The sequence below is a fragment of the Sebastes umbrosus genome, chromosome 1 (assembly GCF_015220745.1).
Source record: "Sebastes umbrosus isolate fSebUmb1 chromosome 1, fSebUmb1.pri, whole genome shotgun sequence".
In the NCBI taxonomy this organism is placed as follows: Eukaryota; Metazoa; Chordata; class Actinopteri; order Perciformes; family Sebastidae; genus Sebastes; species Sebastes umbrosus.
In genome coordinates this window covers 16,728,411-16,753,849 of record NC_051269.1, presented here as the reverse complement: position 1 = coordinate 16,753,849, position 25,439 = coordinate 16,728,411, and the positions used below count along the sequence as shown (strand labels likewise).

Genomic DNA, 25,439 nt, shown 5'->3' with positions numbered 1-25,439 from the left:
ATCAAAGTGAGGCTTTCCTGCATCAAATAAAGTCGGTCACTTTCCCAGTAACAATTATGGATTATTAAGGATTGAACCCCCAAACTACTACCATACCAGGCCATCATGCCACATCTAAATGTCAAAGGTAGGTATGGCATTCAGTAGCACATGAAGTTAAGCATTCTTTTCATATCTAATAAATTATATTTCAAAAATCTAAATGATTTATTCAAATCAACTCATTTAAATGGTCGGATTGCTTGTTTCGTTTAGAGTTGTTTGTTTTAGTAATCTAAAGACAAACAAAATGATGGATGGGACACTTTTTCTTCATGGGAGTGGTTTATGTATCAGAACATGTATAGTATGTTGGAGAACACAACATCAAAAAGTGCAAAAAACTGAATACATAAATGCAAAGGTATCCAACCGTACATATTTAGCAGTCAGGTGTGATCTCTGCCTGGTTTGTAACGCACTATTTCTCATAAAAGGGCCACAGGATATGAGGTCCAGATCTAGTGAGCTTTTAAAAAAAGGCCATCGTTTATCTGCTCTGCTGCTGTGCAGCTGTACAAGCTTATGGGCCATGCACAAACAGGTCAGCGATTATGAGAGGAAATGTTTTCTGACCAGAACTACAGAAAAAAAAAAATGGCAAATACAACATGCTACAGATTAAAATACAATTTTACCTCTTTTATTAGCAAACTCTTACTTGGCATCGGACATACTGTATCTGAGAAACCTTTCCTTCATTCATGTGCTTTAAGTGCTATAAGCTCACAAGATAAGCGTTCCTCATGAAAGGTCACCTTATTACGGTTTCCACATTAACCAATTTGATGTAATTTTATGCCACATTGACCTTTGTTTCTATTTCTGTCTGTTCTGCAACAGTGCACCTATAGGCTAGTCCTCACTAAGATGACATTTCCACTAAAAATACTACCAAACTGCACTCAGGGGGGGGGGGGGAAACACTCAGGCATTGAACGGGTAGTTAGTAGAGTACACCAACGTTCTGCCTTTAAGTCAGTTACAGTCACACAAGCTATTTTCCCACCAGTCTGCAGACCTCCAGTGTGGCCACGTCACCACATGATGTCGATTATTTGACTGGTACTCAGCAACTGTTCAGGCTGCTTCCAGAAAATCGTCAGCGGCTGAATGGCTCAACACTGGGTGCAGCATTGACGGAGAGCAAATACTTAACCACCCAACAACCCTTCGTCATGGGATGAGGTGAGGCTGACGGAAATGGTCGTCGACATCAGTAAGCCCAACACTGTTTCGTGTCTGTGTTTGTGTTAATGCCACATTGTCCCGAAATAAACACATCAATCTGCCGAGACTGAAATATCCCTTTGAACTGTGTTACTTTTATCCAGCATTCATATCTCTCTCAATGTAGATTCAAGCACAGAGCAAGTTGACAAATATGCTGAAGATGGCCACTAAGCTTTCTGCCCTTTCATATCACATTTATATCACCTTTACCTATTATTTTTCCCTATCTTGCTTTACGGTTTTCTTAGTTCTACTCCCCGGTGCAAAGGAAAATGATTACATAATGAAGTATAACCACAACTAGAATTACCGCCTGTCAATTGTATGACTCCGCCAACCAGTCAAGTTGCAGTTTACATTCATGTCTGTCCAAAATGTCATCACTTCATCATTTTATCCTTCAGACATTGTGTGGAATTGTTATAAATAGCATATGAATACTTGAGTTATGGCCAAAAACGTGTTTTGTGAGGTCACAATGACCTTGACCACCAAATTTGAATCAGCTCATCCTTGAGTCCAAGTGGACATTTGTGCCAGATGTAATTCAATTCCCTCCAGGCATTCGTTGAGTGATCGCTTTCATGAGAATGGGTTGTACGTAAGGTCAAAGTGACCGTTGACTTTTGAGCACCAAATTCTAATCAGTTCATCCTTCAGTCCAGGTGGACCTTTGTGCTAAATTTAAAGAAATTCCATCCAGGTGTTCCTGAAATATCACATTCACAAAATGGTCCGGCCAGACAGACGGACAACCCGAAAACATAATGCCTCCAGCCACAGCTGTCGTCGGTGTGGAGGCATAAAAAAAACCATCCAAGATAAAAGGTGAGTCTACACATGGCTGCTTTGTTTGTGGCTATTTTTCACAGTTTTGGTCTCCAGTATTCAGTGACTACAATCTGGTGCAAAACAAAAGCAGCCAAAGCATTTAAACCTCAGAGCTACAGTTGCAGAGACAAAGAATAAATCTGCATGTGGCTGTTTTGTTTGTGGTTTCTGTGTATTCCACTTCGACAATATCTCAGCATGACAGGCAATCAAATAGCAAACGCTCCTTTTTTATGACCGATATGCCAAAATGGAACTTGGATGTTTTGTCATTTATTCTTTCTGTTGGCAAAATGAGCATCAATAATGGATTGTGCTTTGTTTTTGTGGTCACAAAACTGGATAGGAAGCCAAGAGGCAAAACATCGCTGATCAATAAGAAAGGGATCATGTACTCGATTTGAAGCTCACCACAACATCTTCTGGGATTACTTCTTTATCATTTATACTGTGGTGTCTTTTCCATCAACCAACCTTTAAAGCAGATATAATAAATATTTCTTTAACAACTATGTATCAAATGACAATGTGAAAACAATGTGACACTAGAAAAGGGGTCAATGTGATGAACCTACAGAGCATTATCGCCTGAATCTGCAGTTCTCCTCAGCTTTACAGAGCTTTAGAGAGTGTTTCAGCTCATCGTTTAGTTAACCGGCCACAACTTTACTATTCTGGTCCACTCTCACCGCTCTCATAGCGTCGTTTGTGGCATTTTCAGAGAAAAAGCTCTTATTACCTGCACAGTTAACAACTAGCACGTGAACAAAAGGGGAGCATTTAGCCGTTAAAGAGACAAATATTTCCCTTCAAGGTGCTAAATTCGATATCCAGAGCATTAATATAGCAGCAAACAACTATTTGCTATTTAAAGATATAGAGGAGTAATGTCTACCTGAGCAGAGAATTAAGTCACCCTCCCTCTGTGTGTGTTGTAAATCAAGCTTCTCCGTGCTTTGTTGACATGGCCGGACCAGCCATGCATGCCTTTTGGTGCATGCTCGTGCATGTCAGTGTGCCCCACTAGCTAGCTCACGGCCGCCGCTCTTCACTACGGTCATACAGCGGTTAAAGCTGATAACGCCGTACCGACCGACGCCGCCGTTGTAGAAGCATAGCACCTACCGTCAGGTTAACACTGTTACAGTAGCTCTGTTACTGTTTTTAGCTTGGCTTTTAGCTTCCGCTGTTAGCGCTGTTAGCACCGTTAGCTTGAGCTGCCGGCTCAGCCGTCACCATGTTGAGAGCCCTGCAGAGGCAATAGAAATGCTTCCAATCTCACATTTAACACCTTTAAGAGTTGGTAGAGACCAAAAACATAATTGATTTATTGATTGATTTATTTTACGTAAATCCATTTAAACGCTTGTCTCTTGTAAACACAGAAAGTGGTCCCCTGGATTAGCTGATGTCATTGAACGCACAGGAATCTACTTATACGATAATAAAAAAAAAATTAAGACCCAGGTTGAAAAATGCTGGAATGGCCCTTTAAGACTTTTGCAAAAGGACATCTTGGATAAAATCACAGAAGTTAAAAATCTCGTGGCCCAGGGCAATGTTTTTATATGAAGAGAATGTGTCTGAGTATTAAAGATAAAGCAGCTAAATATGATTTCTTGGATGTTCCCTACAGTTAAAAATACTGAAAGACTTCTGAACAAGGTTGAGATTTATGATCTATTGACAAAAACAGTTGCAGTGTCTGAGTAGCAGCTGCTGCTTACATCTGGAGGCGACTGAGAAAACTAACAAAGTGAAATGACTTCACAGAGGTCAGACGTCTCACATGAAGCATGTCCTTCAGCTGTGTGTGGAGCAACATGCAGTACAGTCACAGACCGGCAGGCTGCACTAGCCCGACCCACTGAGCTAAACTGTCTCGTCTTCTCTCTATAATTAACTGGCGATGGGAGTGGCCCGCATCACTAGAGGGACAATCTGATTGGATCAATTGACACCTCTGGCTTGTGATAGGTGATAATGTGCTATTCTGAGTGGATAATGCAGAGGTAATCTGCCCTGTGGAGATCCCCATCGCTGCCGAGCCCCCACCCAACCCCGACTCTGTTAACAACAGATAATAAGATTACAGCTCGCCGCGTGGCTGATAGAATTAAGACTATATCAGGGAGGTAGATCATTTCAGGATGTCACTGAATTCAAGTGTAGAAAGAGTCACACACCTTTTCAGTATTGGACATGTACCATCGACAGTGATATTGAGTCAATATCTTTCAATGTTTTTCATTTATTTATTTAGTATACATATTGTGTTGGGAGGCTACACTAATGAATTGCAATCCATAATCATTATCACACTGTTATAGGAAAAATATACGTATGAATAACAATGCAAAGATTACTGAGAAGCCTGCCAGCGTCTACATTACATTTCTTACAAGTTCATACTGTATATGTTGGGTTAAATGAACAGTATCAATGGAAACTTAATAATTACATGCAATAGTTAGATAATTTTGTAATAATATTACCTAATAGAAGAGTGATACTAGTGCATGAAAAACATACTTGGATCATTATAGCCATCAAAAAGTAAACCTGCGGAAAACAAGGACAAGCAGCAACATCTTCTTTGTGAGACTGAGCCACTGCTAACTGTGATCCAAACTTGGGACACCCGTAAAAAAATTCTGCTCCCTCATCAGTATTGTACCTCATACCCCGAGGCTGTACATGCACAATGGGGTTTTGTTAAATTTTCTGGAGCCAATAAACTGTAAACTCAGTCAAAACAGTTGCTAGGTAAGCAGCAGCAGCTAGTCTCACACACACAACAGACTGAAGTGGAACTACAGTCAGACACTGAAGAAATCACAACAAGCCTTAATCGCATCCGCAAATAAAAGGAAAGAGGCAGCAGCATGTTGTTGATATAGTGCAATGGAAGTCTTCACAGGTGCAGTGCAGATCTAGTCGGCTTGCAGTGAGAGAATGGCTTCTGAATCTAAATGCTATACTCTTATCTGCCCACTGGAGCAAGAAGCAGAGAGGCACTAAATTCCCTTGTGGTGATTGGCTCTGGCAACACACACACTTATTGGACATCCAGAACTGAGGAGTTGTTCTGGTTCTACTCCTCTGACTTTGTAATTTAGAGTGAAGATTACAAGATAAAAAGAAGAAAAGAAAACAGTGCTGTATCTTTGAGAGCTATCATCTGTGTGAAAAGGTTGTTTTGCTGGCTGGCTGACTTAACTGGCCGGGTTACTGCCAGGCTGGCACATTCCTAGTATATGTACTCGGATTGTGCCTTTACTTTCTTATCTACACCAGCTGACATCACAAGAACAGCTAAGAATTTAAATATTGAGGGAGATTAGACTCATGCATTTCATTGTTGTATCTTCTAAATGTAGCCATCGATAGTACAAACACGATTTTTATCTTGATCAATTCATAGATTCTGGGACTTTTGAATGCCCAAAGGTAAAGCAGTATTCATTTTACACATCAAAGTCTGTTTAAAGGTCTTGGGGAAAACTACTGCATAATTATGTGAAGCAGTTCTATAAAGGATTGTGTGGCTCCAGAGAGAGCTGCGTGAAGTCTGATAAATGTCCTCAAGTGATGTCACTTGAGTCAGCATTGGGTTGGGGATGAAAATTACCAATTTGAAAATGAAAAAATCTGGAGGCGTGGAGTTAGAAAGAAGTGAGCTTACCAGACCTCTGTAGCCTGCTCCTCAAGCAGCTCGAGGCTACATTAGCCACTACTGGCATAACATGCAGAATCTCCCACTTAACTGTCAGCGGTTGAGTTGCATTGTGGGTAATATAGGCGGCAGGTTTTGCCTACGAAGAAGAAGGTGTGGAATAAAACCAAGATGATATCTCTTGTTCAGCTGCATCGATTTTTATCCTTTTTTTTTACACTATCCAACGTGAGTCCAACAATATTATAGGAGTGCAATGAAAACTTGGTTGGAGTAGATTAAGTTAAACTCTCTCTCTGTAGCATCACTCTTATTAAACTGATGGGAACAGATAACCAAACACCAGCAGTGTGACAGTGGTTTGTAACAATTTTAGAACAAACAGACAAAGGAAGTCGTCCTGCCGTTGGAGACTTCAGATCAGAAAACACTTAAACCTGCAGTAGGCAGAATATTTTTGGCATCATTGGGCAAAAATGTCCATAATAACCTTTCAGCATATTGTAATTCAAGTGTTCTGAGAGAAAACTAGTCTTCTGCACCTCCTTATGGCTCTGTTTTCAGGCTTTAAAATTCCAGCCAGACGGGAGACTTTGACCAATCACAGGTAATTTCAGAGGGAGAGCGTTCCTATTGGCTGTGCTCCGGCTAGTGGGCGGTGCTTGGTATTTCCTCAACTGACCTCAACATGGCTGCCGGGTCACAAACTTTCTCATTTTACAGCTAAACAGTACACTACAAGATGTTTCTGAAATTACAGTAACAGAATATTGATTCATATTTGATCAGCGCTGCCTAGTTTGACCGTTTGATCAGAGTTCGCGAGTGATTGACAGCTGCTCAGAGACGGCAGACTCCTGATCAGCTCTGATTGGTTGTTTTCCTCCGATCTGTGAAATCTTGCAGATATCATTAGGAGCACCGGAGGACACACAGGCACATGATTTTTTTCAGATTACCTGTTTCATGCGCTACTGTCAGGATTTAGTGACCGTTTTATAAAAATAACTTTTTTTTAATCATATTTGTTCCAATTTTACCCACTGCAGCTTTAAGTGTCGTTATGGAGGCTAAATACAAAACAATGTATTTTGCCGTTTAATTTGGAGGACTTGTTGCCAAAAGAAATCATCATCCTTGGTCACAGCTTATGAAGAATATGTGTCAAAAAGCATTGCAGACAATTTACAGTATTTAGGAAACTGAAGCCTCAGACAGAAAGCTTCAGTAAACACTCATTCAAGATGACTGTAGGCAAACTACAGGCTTTACATTAATTGGTGTCAAAACAGTTTGATGCAGCTGCTGTCGTGTTAAAAACAATTTGGAGCAGTTGCATAAGTCGTATAGTGGAAATACAGTGTCTACTGAAGAAATGTAAGGATCTATTTTAGGGGGATTTCATCACAGCTCCCATGTTGATGCTTCAACTCTCCTGTGTGCTGTGTGCACTAATGGGCTCCCTACTGAACCCAAGCAGGGTTCCAGCATATCAAGTGGTAGTGAATAGCTTCACTTTACTGTTGACTATTAAGCAGTGTCACGATAAAATAAACCAGCTCACAAAAGATCTTTTAACCACTGCCAAGGAGGAGGTGGTGTTTACAGTCCAGTTTGTCTATCTATAATTAGCAAGATACATAAAAATTAACTTTCAGTGACATTTTGTCTAAACTTAGGCCATGTGCCAAGGAAAAATAAATGAGTTTTTGTTGAAAATCAATATCTAGGTGCAGATTGAGTATTTCATAACATTGCAAGAAAAGTAATTTTTCTTCATTTTTTTGCCATTTTCTACTTAACTACTGCACTTGCTTAAATGAAAACCTGGCACATGAATCTGAGTATTAGTTTATGACTGTGTATATTTGGATCCAGATCCATATTAAAACTTTTAATAAATTAATTAATACTTTTCTACAGGCTTTTATACCATAGCTTTTGTCTTTATTGGTTGATATCTTTCTAAATATGTTAACAGGATAACTGAGCACGGATCAATTATTCATAGGAGGTTGATGCATCAACAAAATTTCATAAACATATGCAATATTAAGAGAGGATGAATGTTTCATCAGAGGAGGTGAATATAATGCAGCGCTAATGTGAATGTTATGGCATTCTGTTTTACATTTGACTCTGATACTCGGGGGAAAGATTGAACACTCCTTGCCTCGCTTTGCTTGTTAGCACTTACTCTGTCACACTGCATTATCTAAGTGTGTGTGTGTGTGTGTGTGTGTGTGTGTGTGCGTGTGTGTGTGTGTGTGTGTGTGTCTGTGCATGTGTGTGTGTCAAAATAGCACTGTGAATAGCTGCTTAATATCAGGCGGTTCAGTAGGTAAAAGGGAGAGGTCAAGACAAGACAGACAGAAAAGAGCAAAAAGACATTTCCACAGCTTCTATCAAGTTATAAATCTCAAATCCTCTCATTGTGAATAAAGCTGTTGGACTGTTTTCGTGTAAATCGCTGCTCAACGTCCATCTGTGTCCTTCGCTTTCGAGAACAGAGTGCACAACAGGGATACATATTTGTTGTCTTATTTGATTTTGATTATATCATGAATATAGCCAGCGTGTTTTTAATCTAATCAGATCAATATGTTTTTGATTGTAGCTGTAAAAGCTACAGTTTAATCTGAGGAATATACTACCTGCGCATTACACGTTAATCAAAGACTGCACATAATAGTCTGCATGAATCAAAAAAACAGATGTACTGTACAGTGAGTGCCAGTGTTTCCTGCCTCCAGCTAGCCTTTTCCTTTTTCCCATGCAGCTCACACAAGCTTGAAAAGGAGCCTCAAGGAGACAGGGCGGCGTCTCGAACAAACTTGATGTGAGTCGGAGTGAAAGTGACACAGCGAGGTCAGCCTGCACCCTGCGGCGTCACCTGTTCCCACCTGACACACACAAACTGGTACAAGCTTGGAAACCAGCTGCTGACTCAGCAAGGCGAGATGGGGTTTGAAGGGCCGGACCGCGGTGACAGAACAAGTAACGGAGCCAAATGAAGAGGAGGTAAGTTAATGTGAAGTGTGTTAGGAAGAAAAGGACGTTGGAGAGAGGGGGGGGGAGAAGGAGAGAGGGGGTAAGACAGAGAAGTGGACGTGAGCAGCTCAATGAAGGGTGCTAAAGAGAAGAGTAACACTTTATTTGAATGGGTGTACATAACCTGTCATCACACTGACAGGTTATGTTGTCATGTTAAGTGGTCATAACAAAGACATCTCAAACAATGTCAACTTTGCATTAAAAGTGACTTAATGGACCGAATGACACTTAATGACAACAGTCATAAACATTCATAAAGATCCCTTCATGGTTACGACGGTGTCATGTGAGTCTTATATACACCCCTTTAAATAAAGTGTTATTAGAGAAGTTAATGTGAAGGGGAGAGGAAAGGGTGACAGAGGCTGAGAGAGCAGAGAAAGAAAAAAGAAAAGAGCATCAAGGAACAGAAGATGATGTAAGTGTTAAAAGGAAAACTACATCAGCCCCAAGAGCTTACCCTGTTGTGTTAGCGTCTGTCACATATAGGAGGGTGTTTGTGCAAAAAAGCATGTGCAAGGGTGTGATGTAATTAAAAACCTAAGTCCAAATTAAGCTCATGGGCATCTTTGTCCCTGAGTTGAACCCCCTGGGTGGGTAGACTGCGAAACCAATCCTGCCTCCTTTGCAAGGATTTGCAGACCTGGATTCTAACCTTCCTCCTAACTCTGACCCTGAACACTGAATCCACTATTGTGATATAGTATACGGTCACTTTTAATACTGGTCCCAGTCTATAGTGTTCATTGCAACTAGTGCCGCCATTTTCCAAAGAAAATGTTGTAATTCTATCCTGTAAACCAAATAAAGTAGTCTACACCTAGTCTATGGAAAATCAAAAACGTACATTTTCAAGGGGTAGAGGCGAGCCGTTCCATTCAGGGGAAATGTGGCAGTGGTTTACAGTGCTGAACAGCTTAACTGGGTTTGGGGCACACGTCCGCTGTGCAACCACGGGAAAGATAGATGAATCGTGGGGCAACGATCTGACGGCGATATGAGGGCAGTACATTATTTATCCATCTTGATCCATCTCGCTTTAAGTGATTCCTTTTTACAGTCAAAAATAATGGAGAAATAATGTAAAACTAGTGGGCGCCATCATGAAAACAAAAAATATAAATTATGAATCTCTCCCTTTTGGTTTCTTTTTTTTTTTTTTAAAGGCGAACACAGGACATGAGATTTACAGAGCAGTTTTTCATGAATTCGTACACATTCTGGGAGGAATAATTGCCTTATATGAATCATTTTGTCACATCTAGAAATGTTAGGAACCATATAGAGAGTAAATAGTGCAAATGGTGTGTGGGGAGTTTACAATCAATGTTATTTGGTTGGAGGCACAATAGATTAAGAGTCATGTCAGCCTCTTGTTAAGGTGGTAGTTCACTTGCTCTCAAGAGAATATTGAAATTCAAGATCAATAAAGACTAAGGTGACAATTCTGCATGTTCCATCAACAAACCTTAAGATGTGCTAGATGCTGCCTTTTTCTGATTAAAAAGCAAACGCTATTCTCAGTAGGCCGTTTGTTATCACAGCTATTTATCAGCTCAGTGTGCATGATATCATATACATCCATTAATCTTGTGCTGGGGTACACGTAGCATTCAACTGAATAACAACTGAATACATTCCCAAAGTGGAGAAAAACAAGTTGACAACAGGATATGTTCTGCAGAGGCTCAGAAATAGCACAAACATGGCTACCAGAGATTGTTTCAAGCTCTTATGGACGCGCACTACCTCGCAATGATGATGTCACCTCGTGGGTCTTATAAAATATTAACTTTGCTACCTTGAGGGGAAATGGGCTTAAATGGGAAATAAAGAAAAGTGTTGCAATAGCCGGGGTCTCTGCAGAGAGAGCACCTCATTGTCTCTTTAAGTGTTTTCTGAGAGTGAAACATAACTAGCAGTAATGAGCAGGCCCTGGTTCTCAGAGGAGGCCCTGTTTATTTGATGAGGGATAGAGAACTCATTGGAAATTAAATGACATTGTGCCCTAGGATTGCTTTTATGTAAAAATGTCCTGAAGGACTCTAGGGCTGCAGAAATCCAGTATTTCAGGAATTACAAGAAAAGAAAAGATTTACTAACTGAAATAAGTAGAAGGGTAAACTATTAAAAACCTTATAATATACTTTAATGTTTTTAATTTAAAATAAATATTACGATTTAATATATGATTTTGGGTGTACTCGTGTGAACGTATGTGCGTGTGCATTTGCATGTCCTGTCAGTTTAAAGCAGCAGTAGGCAAGATTTGGAGCAAATATGATTGAAAAAGGTTATTTTTATAAAACGGTCACTATATCCTGACAGTAGTGCATGAGACAGGTAATCTGAAAAAAATCATGTGCTTCTGTTTCCTTCGGTCTGTTGACATCTCTGAGCAGCTGTCAATCACTCGCAAACTCCGACCAAACGGTCAAACTAGATAGCGCTGATCAAATATGAATCAATATTCTGTTACTGTAATGCCTATTTCTCGTCTCAAAATGTTTTCAGAAACATCTTGTTGTGTACTGTTTCGCTGTAAAATGAGAAAGTTTGTGACCCGGCAGCCATGTTGAGATCTGTCGAGGAAATACCAAGCAACGCCCACCAGCTGGAGCACAGCCAATACACTCTCTCTCTGAAATGACCTGTGATTGGAATTTTTGCCCAATGATGCCAAAAAATGTCTGCCTACTGAACTTTTAATTTGGTCCAATCTAACCGGAGTCAACTTGATACTTTTGAACATGAATGGACAATCTGCATCCATGTGCATGTTTGTATGCTAATAAATAGTGGGTATGAAGCATCCTGCACAAAAACAAGTGACTCTCTGAACTCTAATTATAAACAAATGAAGGACGTTCATTAGTCACTGAGTAAACAAGGGGAGGGAGAGGAGGAGACGTACGGACATGCATGCCCTAGTTTGAAAGAGCCACCTCAAAAGGAGGATATTATTATATATTATTTCTATTTTGACACCCATTTTGTTTCCCCAACTTCAATAATTTAAAGCTAAGCGTGTCTAAACACATCCTGGACCAATGAAACTGACATTACAGTGATACAGCAAATGAGCATTTTCTCACAAAATATAGAAGTTTTTCTAGTTAGGTTTTGTAGCCTGTGCACGACTCACAGGCAGGGAGCAAAACAAGGACCGTTTGTTTTTGTTTTTGTGCAGTTTGTACCCTGCAATTCCCTGTTGGAAACCTGGTTATTGTTCTTTAAAAAAGAGAGAAAAAAGAGTCAGTAAAGCCAAAAGCTTGACTTCAAGTCCTGCTTGGGAGCACAGAGAGGATATGAAAAGGTGCTCTATTGCCATTACAAAATAGAAAACCACCTTTTATTAAATGCTGTATTTCCACCTCTTCATTTTAACTGTCTTCTCTTTACTATATTGTCATTCATGGGTCAATATGCGTGTTTATTACAGTGCAAACTAAATATAACTACAGAATTTTCCCTTCATTTTCAAGCCTACACACTGCACCTTCTACAACTCTCCTCTTTGATGGGGGAGGAACAACTACAATGAATTCAGACAAAGGAGTTTGAGCAGTTTGTGTTTTTATCTACATATTAAACTACCAAGAATGAATCATCCTCTCCGAACGATACTGAAACTAAAAATATAGCTTTTCATAAAACCCCAAATTAATTATCTATAAAGGAGAAATAATATCAGGGGTTTTCAAAGTATTATTTTCATTTTATTGGGTCAAGTCAGCTCAACATCAGTCTGGACATCCGTGTCTGGTTTGTAAGCTGATTTAAAGCCGTTTCTCACCAGTGCATTGTGGCGCAAATGCGGAAAATCTGCATTTGATTTTACCGGATTGACAACTATGCACACCGGGTCTGGTGCGAATTATCCGCGTGTTCCGTGTTCCATATTCATCAGTTCCCCAATGAGTTTCCTCCTAAATAGTGCTGTGTCCACTTCACACAACAAAAAAATCTATCCAGACAGAGAATGTCTAAGTGGCTAACGTTAACTCAACAATACAAATAATACTAATAAACTAATCTGACCCCAAATGTGATGATAACGCTAGCTATTGTGGCTAGCCCCATTCCTTGACCAACATACAACGTTAGCAAGTGCATATCAGCTACATTACCATCTTCATCGTATCCCAACTGCTGGGCAATCTCAAGTCATGATACAATACATACTGTATATAATTTTCCTTATTTAGGTTGTTGAGGAGGGCTGCACGGGGGTGAAGTGGTTAGCACTGCTGCCTCACAGCATGAGGGTCACAGGCTTGGGGCCCTTCTGTGTGGAGTTTGCATATTCTCCCCGTGTGAGCGTGGGTTTTCTCCGGATTCTCCGGTTTCTTCCCAAGGACATGCAAATTAGGTTAATTGTTGATTCTAAATTGCCCGTAGCTGTGAATGTCAGCATGAATGGTTGTCTGTCTCTATGTGTCAGCCCTGTGATAGTCCGGCGACCTGTCCAGGGTGTACCCCGCCTTCGCCAAATGTCAGCTGGGATCAACTCCAGCCCCCCTGCGATCTTGAAAAGGATAAGCAATTACAGATAATGGATGGAGGTTGAGGTAGTACTGTTTGTTGAGGTTCAGGTAGTAGTGTTTGTCATATATTATTGGGTGTTGAACACCAATAGTCCAAAAAATGTTTCACTGGACCGAAAAAACAACATTTGTCCAACAGTCCGTTACCCCGAAAACAAATGCCCAATGTTCCGAAGGACCATTGCTCCGAAAATACACTCTCCGTGCAACAAACAGAAGAACGTGGCTAATTATTATGCAGAACAACAGCGATATTTTTTATCAGTTGGAAGAGAGGATGTCATTGGTCAAACATAGATATCGGCAGGCGGAAATCCGCTGAAATCGTGGACAGTCCGAATATTTTTTCCCCCGCACAAATGTTCTGCTGGGTAGTGCAGGCATTGATAAGAACCCACAAAATCAGTTTTCATAAATTTCCATACAAATTTTTCAGACGCTGTGAAACAGCTTTTACAGTTTAACAAAGACCGTATGCATTGGCTGGAGGTAATTTAAAACTTCACGTCAACATGGCAGAATTTTACTGTAAACAATAAAACTGTGCGGCTGAGATGGTGACTGATATGTGCAGCTCGGTATGTCAGCCACGCTGTTACGCCAGCTCAGCGGGCGATGACTGCGCTCTCTGAAGAGATGTGTAGTGAGTATTCCCGGGGGACTGGGAACACTAATATGAATGATTGAAAGACATAAGAAAGAGGACAGGAGAGGAGAGCGGGAGGGTTAGTGGAGTGGTGAAGAAACAGGAGTGGGGATAAAACGAGAGATGGAGGGATGTGAAGAGTGAGGGGGGGGGGCGCAGAGGTACCAAGAGTAGGAGAAAGGGTAGAAAACGAGGGATGTAATCCATGATCCAGATGGAGGGAGGCTTGCTGTTGGGAGCAGCAGGGGATTGGGGCTCTCAGTTAATGTGACGGACATGCTGGGTAAAAATAGCCTGGGGAAGCAGGGCAGGAGTCCTCTATGATGAATAATACACAGAGGAGGAGGGAGGAGGAATGGAGTGTGGAGAGGAAGGGGCACTGGCTCACTTAGATAATAATTTAATTAATTACAGGAATTCTGCTTTCTCATTAACAATCTAGTCTCTAAAATGGCAATGACAAATGATGTTGGGTCTTCTTTTACGCTTGTTTATATTAAAAAATGTCAATATTTGAAGGTTGAGGATAAGTCAAAAATATGCCATAACTCATGTGAGACCACAGAACAGAGAGCGTTACAAAACCATTTGGGTCTTAGAGGAGTGAGAGGAGAAATGTGGGGCTTTTATCCCCACTATATCCACAGAGAGCACGGGGATACGCAGTAAGCTCTTTCTCTCTATCAAATATTCACACGGGGAAGAAATGCATTGTATAACACAGATCCCCGCGGATCTGTCTAAGACACTTTGTACTGTGCATCAATACAGGTACATTTTGTTCTATAAATTCAACAGGCGGCACACATATTAATTTCATTTTCTGTCAATGAAAAGCTCTCAGTGGTTTTATGTGTGCATTACCTAACAGAACCAGACGGTCATAATTCAGACAAGTAAATATAAATGAAGAAAGTGTCAGTCTGTTAGCTACACAACCCTGAAAGAAAACACAGTTTCTTGATCGGAGTGACAAAAACAAATATAACACCGCCTTGCCTAAGCATAGTGGATTATATTTTTAAATGTATTTTAAGATGTTCTTTCAACTGCAGTTACAGTGGGACGGCTCGGTTGGAAACATATATATAATGGTTGGAAAGCTCACCAGTATCATCTGTTGGTTAAAACCGTAAAGATATATAAACGACGCCTCTCCACTTCCTTCTACTGTACAAAAATGAAGCCAAAATATTCCGGATGCAGGCGCTGCCATCTTGCGCTGGTGGCGTCATTTTGAAGTCTGCACAGTAGTGATTGGGGGATGGAGCCGCGGTATCGAGGTCCCGTCCAATCACGAGCCGAGCACGTCATTTGCATGTCTGCTGACACTTCCATTCCAGGATATGAACCCACGCCACGGTCCATCAGCGCTGGCTAACCTTACTAAGTCTGTGGAAATGTTGCTAAGCTAGTAAGCGACGAGGTCAGTGACTGAACCCTACACTGTTTATGAAGATCTTTATATACAGTCTGTTTGAAACAGACAATCATGGTTATGGACAGTTTTTCAGTTAAAGTTACATCTCCTCTCAACGTTCCTACTCTAGGTACAATTACCCAAAAACAAGTCTGCAACTAATTTACTCCGCTGTCAATCATGATGTCACACCCCCTTTTTATAGCATCAATTGACTAATTAAAACCAAACCTTTCAGAAAAATGAACACTTGAACATACATCAGTATGATAAGAATTACCTAAGATGACAGAAAACATCTTTGGGAAAAATGTATTTGAGATGTACTTTGAGTTTTTAGTTTGACCCATGTCCCTTCCACTAACATGGAGGGGGTGGGATTTATGACCTATACTGCAGCCAGCCACCAGGGGGCAATCAAGGTGTTTTGGCGTTTTGGCTTCACTTTTGGGGGGGCTGTCATGTCGTCAATCTTTGCGAATCTGTGTTCTAGCTTTTTTAAACTCAATTCCACGAGTCCATCCATCTGTCAGAGAAACTATAGCGCCCTAACTTAATGTTGCCATTTGTCTGTTGCTGGCCCGTACCGGGAAAGATACTTGCCAACAGGCCTATCAACTCTTCTGGCAGAAACTCTGCGCTGTATTTGATGTAGAGCCCCTTTTTTTACCACTTCCTCCATAAAACTCAGGTTAAACTTCCCACAACCTTTCCTCAATGAATGATTGTATCTGGACACGCTCCACTCACTTCATCGCACAGTAGAACATAACACTCCAGAAAAAAAATAGGAAACCTAATCCATGTCAATTTCAACAATGACAGTGTGTTTCAGCCAGAGTTCCTCAGCAGCAGCGGAGCTTTGTTTGAGCTTTACTTGTGGAAAATTGATTGCCACGAGCATTATGTTGCTGAATGAGTTTGTTTACCCTGCTCAGTTTACAAAAAATGATGGGGGAGATGTTGCAGCCACTCAGTTCTAAACTAATCACCCTGTCTCTCGATAAGACAACAAAACAATGATGAGTGTGTCTCCGAGAAAAAGGTAGACGAATCACGCTGCCCGTTGTTTGACTGACAATCTCACAGGCTGACCATAATGCCTTGCTAATTGCCAATTCAGCTCAGCGGGGTGGAGAGCTTTTACAACCATAATGCGTCTGTGCATATCTATGAAAGTGGCGCACAGTAATCGTAACGTCTTTAATAAAACTATTGTCTACTGTATGTGGGTCTTTTATGGTGCTTGTGAGTGAATGAATGCAGCGTCTTGACTGAGATTATGAAGCACTTGAAGATGGAAAGAATCCATTTATGGTTCGTTTGGCTCCTGTAAATCGGCGCCTGATCGTTGCTAAATCATCATATTTTTTTTCTTCTTCCATATTCCTAATTATTTTCTCGAACATTTTATGGCATATAGACTTCAAAGGCTTGGATAAAAATCTCTTCTGCAGGTCTACAGTATATAAGTATGTGTATGTGTGCATGTGCCCTAGTGTGTAGTATACACATGTGAATAAGGGGGAAGGGAACGTGAGTGGCGAAGGGTGTTAAAGTAGTGCAGATCTACAACCAGAGGCTAAAAATGGACTCAAAGTGCTCGCCATCCTCTTTTCCTGCTGGAAGTGAAACCGACATTCAAATATTTAAATGACAATGCTGGTGTGACATTGAACCCTTTTAGCAGATTTATCAACTCAAGTAGAAAGAATGAAGGGAGCCAAAGTGAAAAGTTGAATCCAGTGAATAAAGGGGGAGAGAGAGAGATAGAAGAGTGTTTGCTTTGATATTTAAAAAGCTATTTATTTGAAGTTCTGTTTAGTGGAGCATGCCCTGCACAGAAAAACATCATTACACAAATATATGAAGCTTGTTTATCAAATCGCAAAGGCTACAACACGATGCTATAAAGCTCTGCAGTTGCTTTTGTGGGCACAGCGGGAGGTGGTTTCAAAATACTTTTTTTTCCAGAATGAATGTTTGGGTTTATTTGTGACTTAACTAAACCTACATTGCGCACCCTGACCGTGAAATATCTGTTTTCAATCTGATCTTTCAGTCTGCTTTGAGATCACTCAGAGATGCATGCAGTGGAGAGGGAGAACAGATGTTTGGTGAGGATGAAGGAAGTTCATTCAGTGGGGTGTAACAAAATAAAAGATAGTGTCAGTATCTTGCAGTAAGGATAAGGTTGGTGTTACTCAACTATATTTTTCTCATTGTAAAAAAAAAAGGTCATGAAGAGACCAAAACCAACAATGGGTTTGTCCGTCTATACTTTCTGATACTCTGTGCCATTTGGTCCCGAGTTGATGTAGTGTAATTTTTCAAAAAGTAGGCTACGTAACTTCCTAAAACAGCTGGGCACTGTAGTTTTCAGCAAATAATACTCAAACAGGAGTAAATGGTGTAATTGTTGGGGACTATTTTCAGCTGTGGATTAATACACACGCGCGCAACAGAGTACAGTATCTATGGCATCAGGATGATATGCTGTATGTGCGATTGACTATGAATAAATTACAGTGCAATGCATGTTCGTGGTAATGAAGGAACATGTTCGTGTGCCAGTGTGGCCCAGAGGCCCAGAGGAAAATTATTGGATTTAGTATTCTCATGTTATTAATTGCTAAAAAGAGAATTATAGAAAATCACCAGCATTAAGACCTTTACACACTGGGGGCGTGACGAATAAGCAATACGAAAATGTGAAATACTCGCCTGCCAATATTATATGTCTAGGGCTTTTATTGTGAAAGGTAAGAACAGAAGGAGTGGACCTTGTCTGCGCTGCCTTTGTCAAAGTTGAAAGGAGTAAAGTTTGTTATTTGTGTCAGTATTGGCCCGATATCCGATCCAGTAACGGTGCATCCCTAACAAATATAAGCGCAACTCAACCTGTTCCGCACAACGTCATTGGTTGATGCCATTATTTACGATGTGAAATGACGCCGCGTAATATTCACGTTCTGTGAGAAGTATTCATGTCAAAAACAACAGTTTGAAAAGATATATTGACATGCAAATTAATAGCAAGAAAAAAACGCTGCCAGTTTGTAAAGGCCTTTATCCTTTACTTTTTGGTATTGCCCAGTACAGCTTTTAAATATCATACAATCATAAAGGTTTTGCAGGGTGTCAGCATGGGTTTTCCCTGGGTAGTCCGGCTTACTCCCACAGTCCAAAGAAATCACACAAAAAACGAAAAAAACATGCATGTTAGGTTAACTGGTGGCTCTAAATTGCAGACCCTAAATTGCCTGTTGGTGTGAATGTAAGCATCAATTTGTCTGTCTCTATGTGTCAGCCCTGTGATTTACTGCCAACCTGTCCAGGGTGTACCCTGCCTCTCGCCCAATGTCAGCTGGGATCCCCTCCATCCCTCCAACGACCCTCTAAGGATAATGGATGGATAGATGCTAAAGAGCAGAAATCAATAGGCGATCGATATGGGACAAGCCAATCCTAAAGCCATTAACATGATCAGTATCAGTATAAATTTGAGACATAGTATTTGGAGTGAAATTTCATGTGAGTAAAAACCCTCCAGCACCAGCGTCAGAGAAACAAAAACAGTGTTAGACACATTGTACTGAAACGAAGCTTCTACAGCTCAGAGAGGTCAGCTTCTGCATCTGGAACCACTCTGGTAAATAAATAACAACATGTAGCGATGGTGCGCTTTTCCATCTGTTCATTGTCTAGGAAAACATCTCTTCTTTTACTGAGACAGCAGCCCAGGTAACACATCACACCGTTTCAAACAGAATGAGACAAACTAATTTTCTTTTTTTCTCTTAAAATGAATGGTGGGAGTGAATAACATTGTGATAAAACAGGTTCTATTCAATACTGCAACTTCTACACAGAAGTTCCTCTCCTTTTTAATGTTGTAAAATCAATGGCCATGCTTCACTGGACCTCGTTTTATCCAAGAATGCTCTCTTTGGCTAAAAAGCTGTCCTTTCTTATTTGTTTAAACACTAAACAAGAGGCAACCACATCTATGAAAGATGAGAATAAAAATATGTAGTCCCAAGGTCTTATGACATATTGATAAATATGTAACAACTGTATATCTGCTCTTTGTTTTCATTCATATAAAGTCTGACCTTGAACTCTGCAGCTTTAAAAAAGGCTGGAAGAGAAGAAAAACATATATTTTCACAGAGCCAATAATGGGTGCTACCCTGAAACTAGCACAACACATGCTCTGTTTACATCTGCCAATCCGACATTGTACTTGGCAGCTCAAACATCTGTCAGGATGAAGAGAAACCGTTGGTTAATCTGGCACTCAGTGAGAGATTTTAACGCCGGTGGCTCCAGGTGCCAGCCGCCGTGTCCCAAACAAGGGATTGCGAGCGCGGTGTGGAGCGAGCAAAAGGAGTAGCTGATTGTAGCGCCATATTAGCTGACCCCAGATGTGTACTGAACATCAAATCCTCTGCAGTAATTCCACTCGCTGCTCCAAATACCAATCGAGGGCTGCCGGTTGCCATGGCAACGGCACTCCTGTCCAATATAGCAAGCGGTGGGTCTGCCAGTCTCCTTCTCTCTCTCTCTCTTTGTATCACTCTTTCCTTCTCTTGTTCCCTTCTCTTGCTCTCTCATCTTCCTCGCTGTGTGTCGCATGTGTAAATACCACAGCATGGATTTGCTGCAATGTTTGCTTTTTTTGTGGCTGTTGTATGACTGGCCCCACGCTGATAGCCTATATTTATGGACCGTTTCTTTAATGTACTGTAAGTGGGGGTTGAGGTTTTTGTTTTTTCCCAAATGCCAGTGAGTCCTGCTGGCTCTGATCATGTTTGATGTGATCCGACAAGATGAAACATTAGCATTTGACTTTCAATCCCAATTTGCGAGGCTAGATTTGCGAGTAATCGGATATCTATTGACAGTCCTTTACACCGAGCATGATCCGCTTTTCGTCTGGGGAGCAATGTGGGTTCAGCTGCACTTGCACTTTTGGTATAAAACGGTTACTGATAATTCAGAGAAATGTATATGGATCATTGACCAAACAAGATCCAACTGCATTACACATTTACAGGCAGAATGAAATGGGATGTTTGTGTATCTGCACTAATGATGTAGCACAGCGTGATCGTTCACATTTGTTTTTGCTCCATTTTTTCTGTCTCCTGAGACTATCCCCCCCCTTATGTAATTTACCAAATGGTGCTAACCTATTTTTGCTGGTGCCTTCTCGAATCACTATACATCACTGCCCAGATTCACCAGACTGCCCTTTTCCACTTGGCTGCACCTGTGCCAGGATGTGGTGCCAGAGATTTTGCCCTCTTCCAGTCCACTGCCCCTTCTCCGCCTTATGCAGCCTTCACCAGGCATGCTGCTCTCACCTTGCCTGCCTCAGACCCCTGGCAGTCTACACAATAATAAAACTGGTCACAAGAAACAGTCTGATAGAGCAAAATGGAGATGATGGAGGCAGCTGTTAGTCTTTTTTGGTTGCAAGGTCTTACCAGTCTGCTACAGATGTGATTTTAGAGCTATTTCAACAATTTGTTCCTGTTTATGGTTTTAGTCGACTTTTAGCTGATTTATGTCGAGGCTTATTGCAATTTTCCCTGATTATACAGTATGACTACAAAAGGATTTGTAATTAGCTGCCAAGTACTTCATGTTTACAGGTACACAGTAATCCGAGAGAGGTTGATTCACCTTTGCAGAGGAACGTCTTGGACTCAAGGGTGAAAGACTTCCTTTTCATGGTTATATCTGAGTCATAGCTGTTCTTAACAACAATTATTGATGTTAAAATCAAATGGAAATACTTGTAAAATGAAAAATAGTTACCTGAGATCTTTAGTTGGAAAAGTCAGAATACTTAAAAGTGCATTCTACGATTTCTAAAACGTATCTTTTCAGTCTGTTTTCATACACCGTTCATAGCTATAGCTAATTTGTATATATCCCACAAAATCAATTTGTAAGTAATCTACGTAATTGAGAACCAGGAAGTACAAAGAGCAACAAACGCCGGGTAGGGAGGAGGTCAGGAAGTTGGGGTGGATGGTTTTTCTGTCAAAAAAATACCAGCCTTTCACCCAGGAGACTGGTGTTCGTACCCCGTGTGAAACCAGAAATCAGAGTTGATTTATTTGTCATGTAACATCCGTACAAGTTACACCACTTTCGCTGTTATTTTAACCCAAACCACAATCTTTTCCTAAACCTAACCAAGTCAAAGTTTTATTTTGAGAAGACCGGAATGGAAAATGACGTCAAGTGTTGCTGGACATTCATAGGAAAACACACGAAAAATGGAGAAATAACCTTTCGTAAGATATCATATGAACAGTTGTATGAGGACACGTTGAACAACTGTCAATCACATGCATGTGGATCATAAGCTGAAAAATAACAGAATGTCCATCAGTCGAGCTTTTATCCTGCACTGCACAGGAAAAAAAATGGTGAAAACTGACAATCTTATTCAAAAGTTATCGAGGGTTAACCTTCCTTATGTACACCTCCATGCTTTTTTAGCCAATTTTATATTTTGGGTAATCTGCACCATGAAAAGTCACGCTGCATTAGCTGCTAGCAGTTCCTTTGCACTGCAACCATGAAGACAATATCAGCTGGATTACTTTGATACTGGAGAAAACATCTGAATCTGATGAGGCAATATCTGAAGTTACAAGGAGTGCCAGTAACATGATTGATGCTTATATGTTTTCATACTATGGGAACCTGCATGCTGCCATGACTGAACATCAGCCATAGGTCATGCTTAAACACAACAACACTGGACAGATGTTTCAAAGCTCTTGCTTAGATCACCCGGGCCACTGGGAATATCTGGCCAAGAAAACACAGCCACGTCTTAATCTGCTTTCACAGCTAAGCATATTTAGCCAACAGGATTACAAGCATGACCATCACAGCGTGCACGTGTCAGCGGAGAATATCAAATCAATGTTTGGCAAATGCATAAGCCTCTTATACGTCCACGAGGGGGAAAGCACAAACCAAATTATTTTGAGGTGTGAGGAGTGTCCGAGTCGGACAAATGCACTTTCAGAGATTTTAACAGCTCGCTAATTAGTGCTGCTAATTATTCTTTCATTAATTAACTTGTGTTTGTTCAGGGATGATAAACACAGCCTGAAGAGGAGCTGGTGGAAGGTCTGAGGCATGACATTTACTCTACTGTACATGAGTGGGGCACAAAATTATAGACAGTGGGCAGTAAGGAAAAGATAATGAACCTAATGAACACTTCTTCTGGTTTTATCTTAACTGGATAAATAGCATTTTTAAAATAAATCAGGGCTGTCAATTGATTAAAATATTTCAACATGAATAATCACAAATTAATCGCAAATTTGTATCTGTTCAAAATGTACCTTAAAGGGAGATTTGTCATTTCGCATCAAGCTAATATGACATGGTTGGTACCAACGGATTCCTAAAAATCCTAAGTTGCGTTAAAGAAATTTGCGGCGTTAAAACAAATTTGCGTTAAAGCGTTATTAGCACGTTAACTTTGACAACCCTATTAAAAATGAAAATTAATAAAACTTTATCTGAAAGAAAGTTGCAACCTCCCAATAAATAAATACTAAAAATTTATTTAATTTTCCACAGCAATAGTTTGACATTACTCTACTTAGCTTTACACAGACAGAACTAAATATCTCTGATTTGTTCTGAAGGTTCAGCTCTCACAGTGTGACGTTGGAGCCGGGATCCTACACACAGGATGAGAGTAGGCTAGTTTGTGTACTGCTGCTCTATGACTGAGCCAGATAGATACCACAGTAGTGAGATGAATCACTAATTCTCCCACATTGCATTCGCTGCCAAGGAGAAGCCAAATCAGACCGGCAAAAGTCAGAGGCGAAAGGGACTCCACTGAACCCTGCTAAGCCATCGGGCGGTAAGGAAATCTTCAGGAGCTCTCGTGAAGTAGTTTTAAATATCAAGATAACACCGTTTATCAGATTCATCTTTTGCATGCATCACTCAGCTCAGTCCCACTCTGAGCTCACAGAAACCTTCCTCTGTGTAAAAATAAATAAAGAAATAAAGAAACATCTATTTTAAATGGTTTCCTTGACTACACGGCATCCTAGGCATATCCATTAATAGCACACTGTGACGTTGACGCTGGTTTCCTTCTCTGGATAATGGGTGAGAAAAGCCGAGAGGAAGAAATATGTGAACCTCTCGTTACAGGGATTTTTTTTCTTTTTTCCTCTGCCAAAGTCTCTCACAGGAACGAGAAAACAAAATGTTTGACCAGTATTGGGATTCAACCGTCCAAGCCATAGCACGGGGCTGTGTAGGAGATTAGGGCTAACAAGACCTTTAGCCGTGAAGAAAGAGCGTTTTTTGTGTGTTGAGCTCGCTGAGGTGTCAGGGTGGAAACCCGTCAATGGCAGCACCCCTGGTACTGATTCAGTGTTGACCTGCCTCGGGGAGCGTAACACCTGGTATGAGGAAGAGCGAGTGACTATCTTTTCAGCGCGGCAGGAAAAGTGACAAATGCACTCATCTCCTCGTCTGACTCAATAGAAAGCAGTTTGGGGGTTCAATTGGTCTGGCTCAATTCAATTAGAGGTGTACACAAACAGCCCGGACAATTGCACTCGGCCAATCTAAGCCTAATGCCGAAGGACAAGCCTCCACGCACTTCAACGCCTCGTCACTGCTTTCCCACTTGAAGGGAGGAAAAAAAAAAGAAGCAATTTTCCACTGATACACACCTACACAGACGGTGAATAGTCACGCCATAAAGAGAGAGAGAGGGAGATGGAGAGACAGTGGAGAAAGGTAATAAAACGAGAGCAGCGAAGGAACAGATAAAGCTGAAATAATGGCTTCATTAGATGTTTACACAGCAAGTGAGGCAAACAAATGATGTAAATGAGTGGCAATGAACATAAAATGCAATAGTCGTGGCTTCATGAGGGATGTGTTTGGTGCTCGAACATGCGTCTGTGTGTATTTTTCTGTCATAAGAGCAGGTTAACAAGAGAGGCTTTGTTTTGCACAATTCTAGACTTATGAGCCTTCAAAAAGCATTAGGACGCGATGGGAGATTTGCAGGCAGCTCCGCGACATTGCCTATCTATTACAGCAGCTTCCTTCGCTGGAGACAAAATCAATTTCAATTAAAACCCAACCCTGGCCAAGACAGGCCTCCACTTCTGGGCTGAGAGACGGGCGGAGATAGCGGATGACAGCTTCAACATAAGCTGCTGACAAGAACGCGGGGCATGTATTAATTTGACCCAGAAGTTAGAAGCGGATGAGCACTTGGACCTGCTCGATGTAAAAGCGTCGACGATCCATTGATCAAAGCTTACGTAATGCATTTCCTCATCGGTGACCTTTTGTGCTCTAATCTGTCTTGAATTTTTTTTTTAATCACATCATTTTTCATTGCTTCGACTCAAATCAGTAAATGCACACAAAATCCATAAAGACCAGCAAGAGAGGGTAGCCTTTTTCTGACTTGATCTGAGTTTTTAGTACAAATAGGAAAAGTTAAACTATTTCAGACAACAGACGAGCACATGACATGTGTCTACTCAACGTATCCTCATACAACTGTTCGTACGATTTACGAAAAATTATACCTCATGTTTTGTGCGTTTTCCTATGAATGTCCAGCAACATGTGACGTGTCAATTTCCGCTCCAGTCTTTTCAAAATAAACCTATTTAGTTAGGTTTAGGAAAAGATGAACTTGGTTAGGATTAATCAACAAAAAAACGTAGTAAGGATTAGGCAACAAAATTACTTAGGTTTGGGAAAAGATCGATTTGGTTAGGATTAGGCCACAAAAATACTTTGTTAGGTTTAGGAAAAGATCGACTTAGTTAGGATTAGGCAACAAAAATACTTGATTAGGTTAGGCAACAAAATTACTTAGGTTTGGGAAAAGATTGATTTGGTTAGGATTAAGCAACAAAAATACTTGGTTAGGTTAGGAAAAGATCGATTTGGTTA

The 25,439-nt window shown here is 40.7% G+C and overlaps 1 protein-coding gene across 4 annotated transcripts in view; it reads right to left on the bottom strand.

Annotated features, from left to right (window-relative positions):
• The window catches only part of slc12a5a (solute carrier family 12 member 5a), a 176,521-nt gene that overhangs the window by 129,267 nt on the left and 21,815 nt on the right, over window positions 1-25,439 (bottom strand). The gene's annotated exons all lie outside the window — the stretch shown is intronic.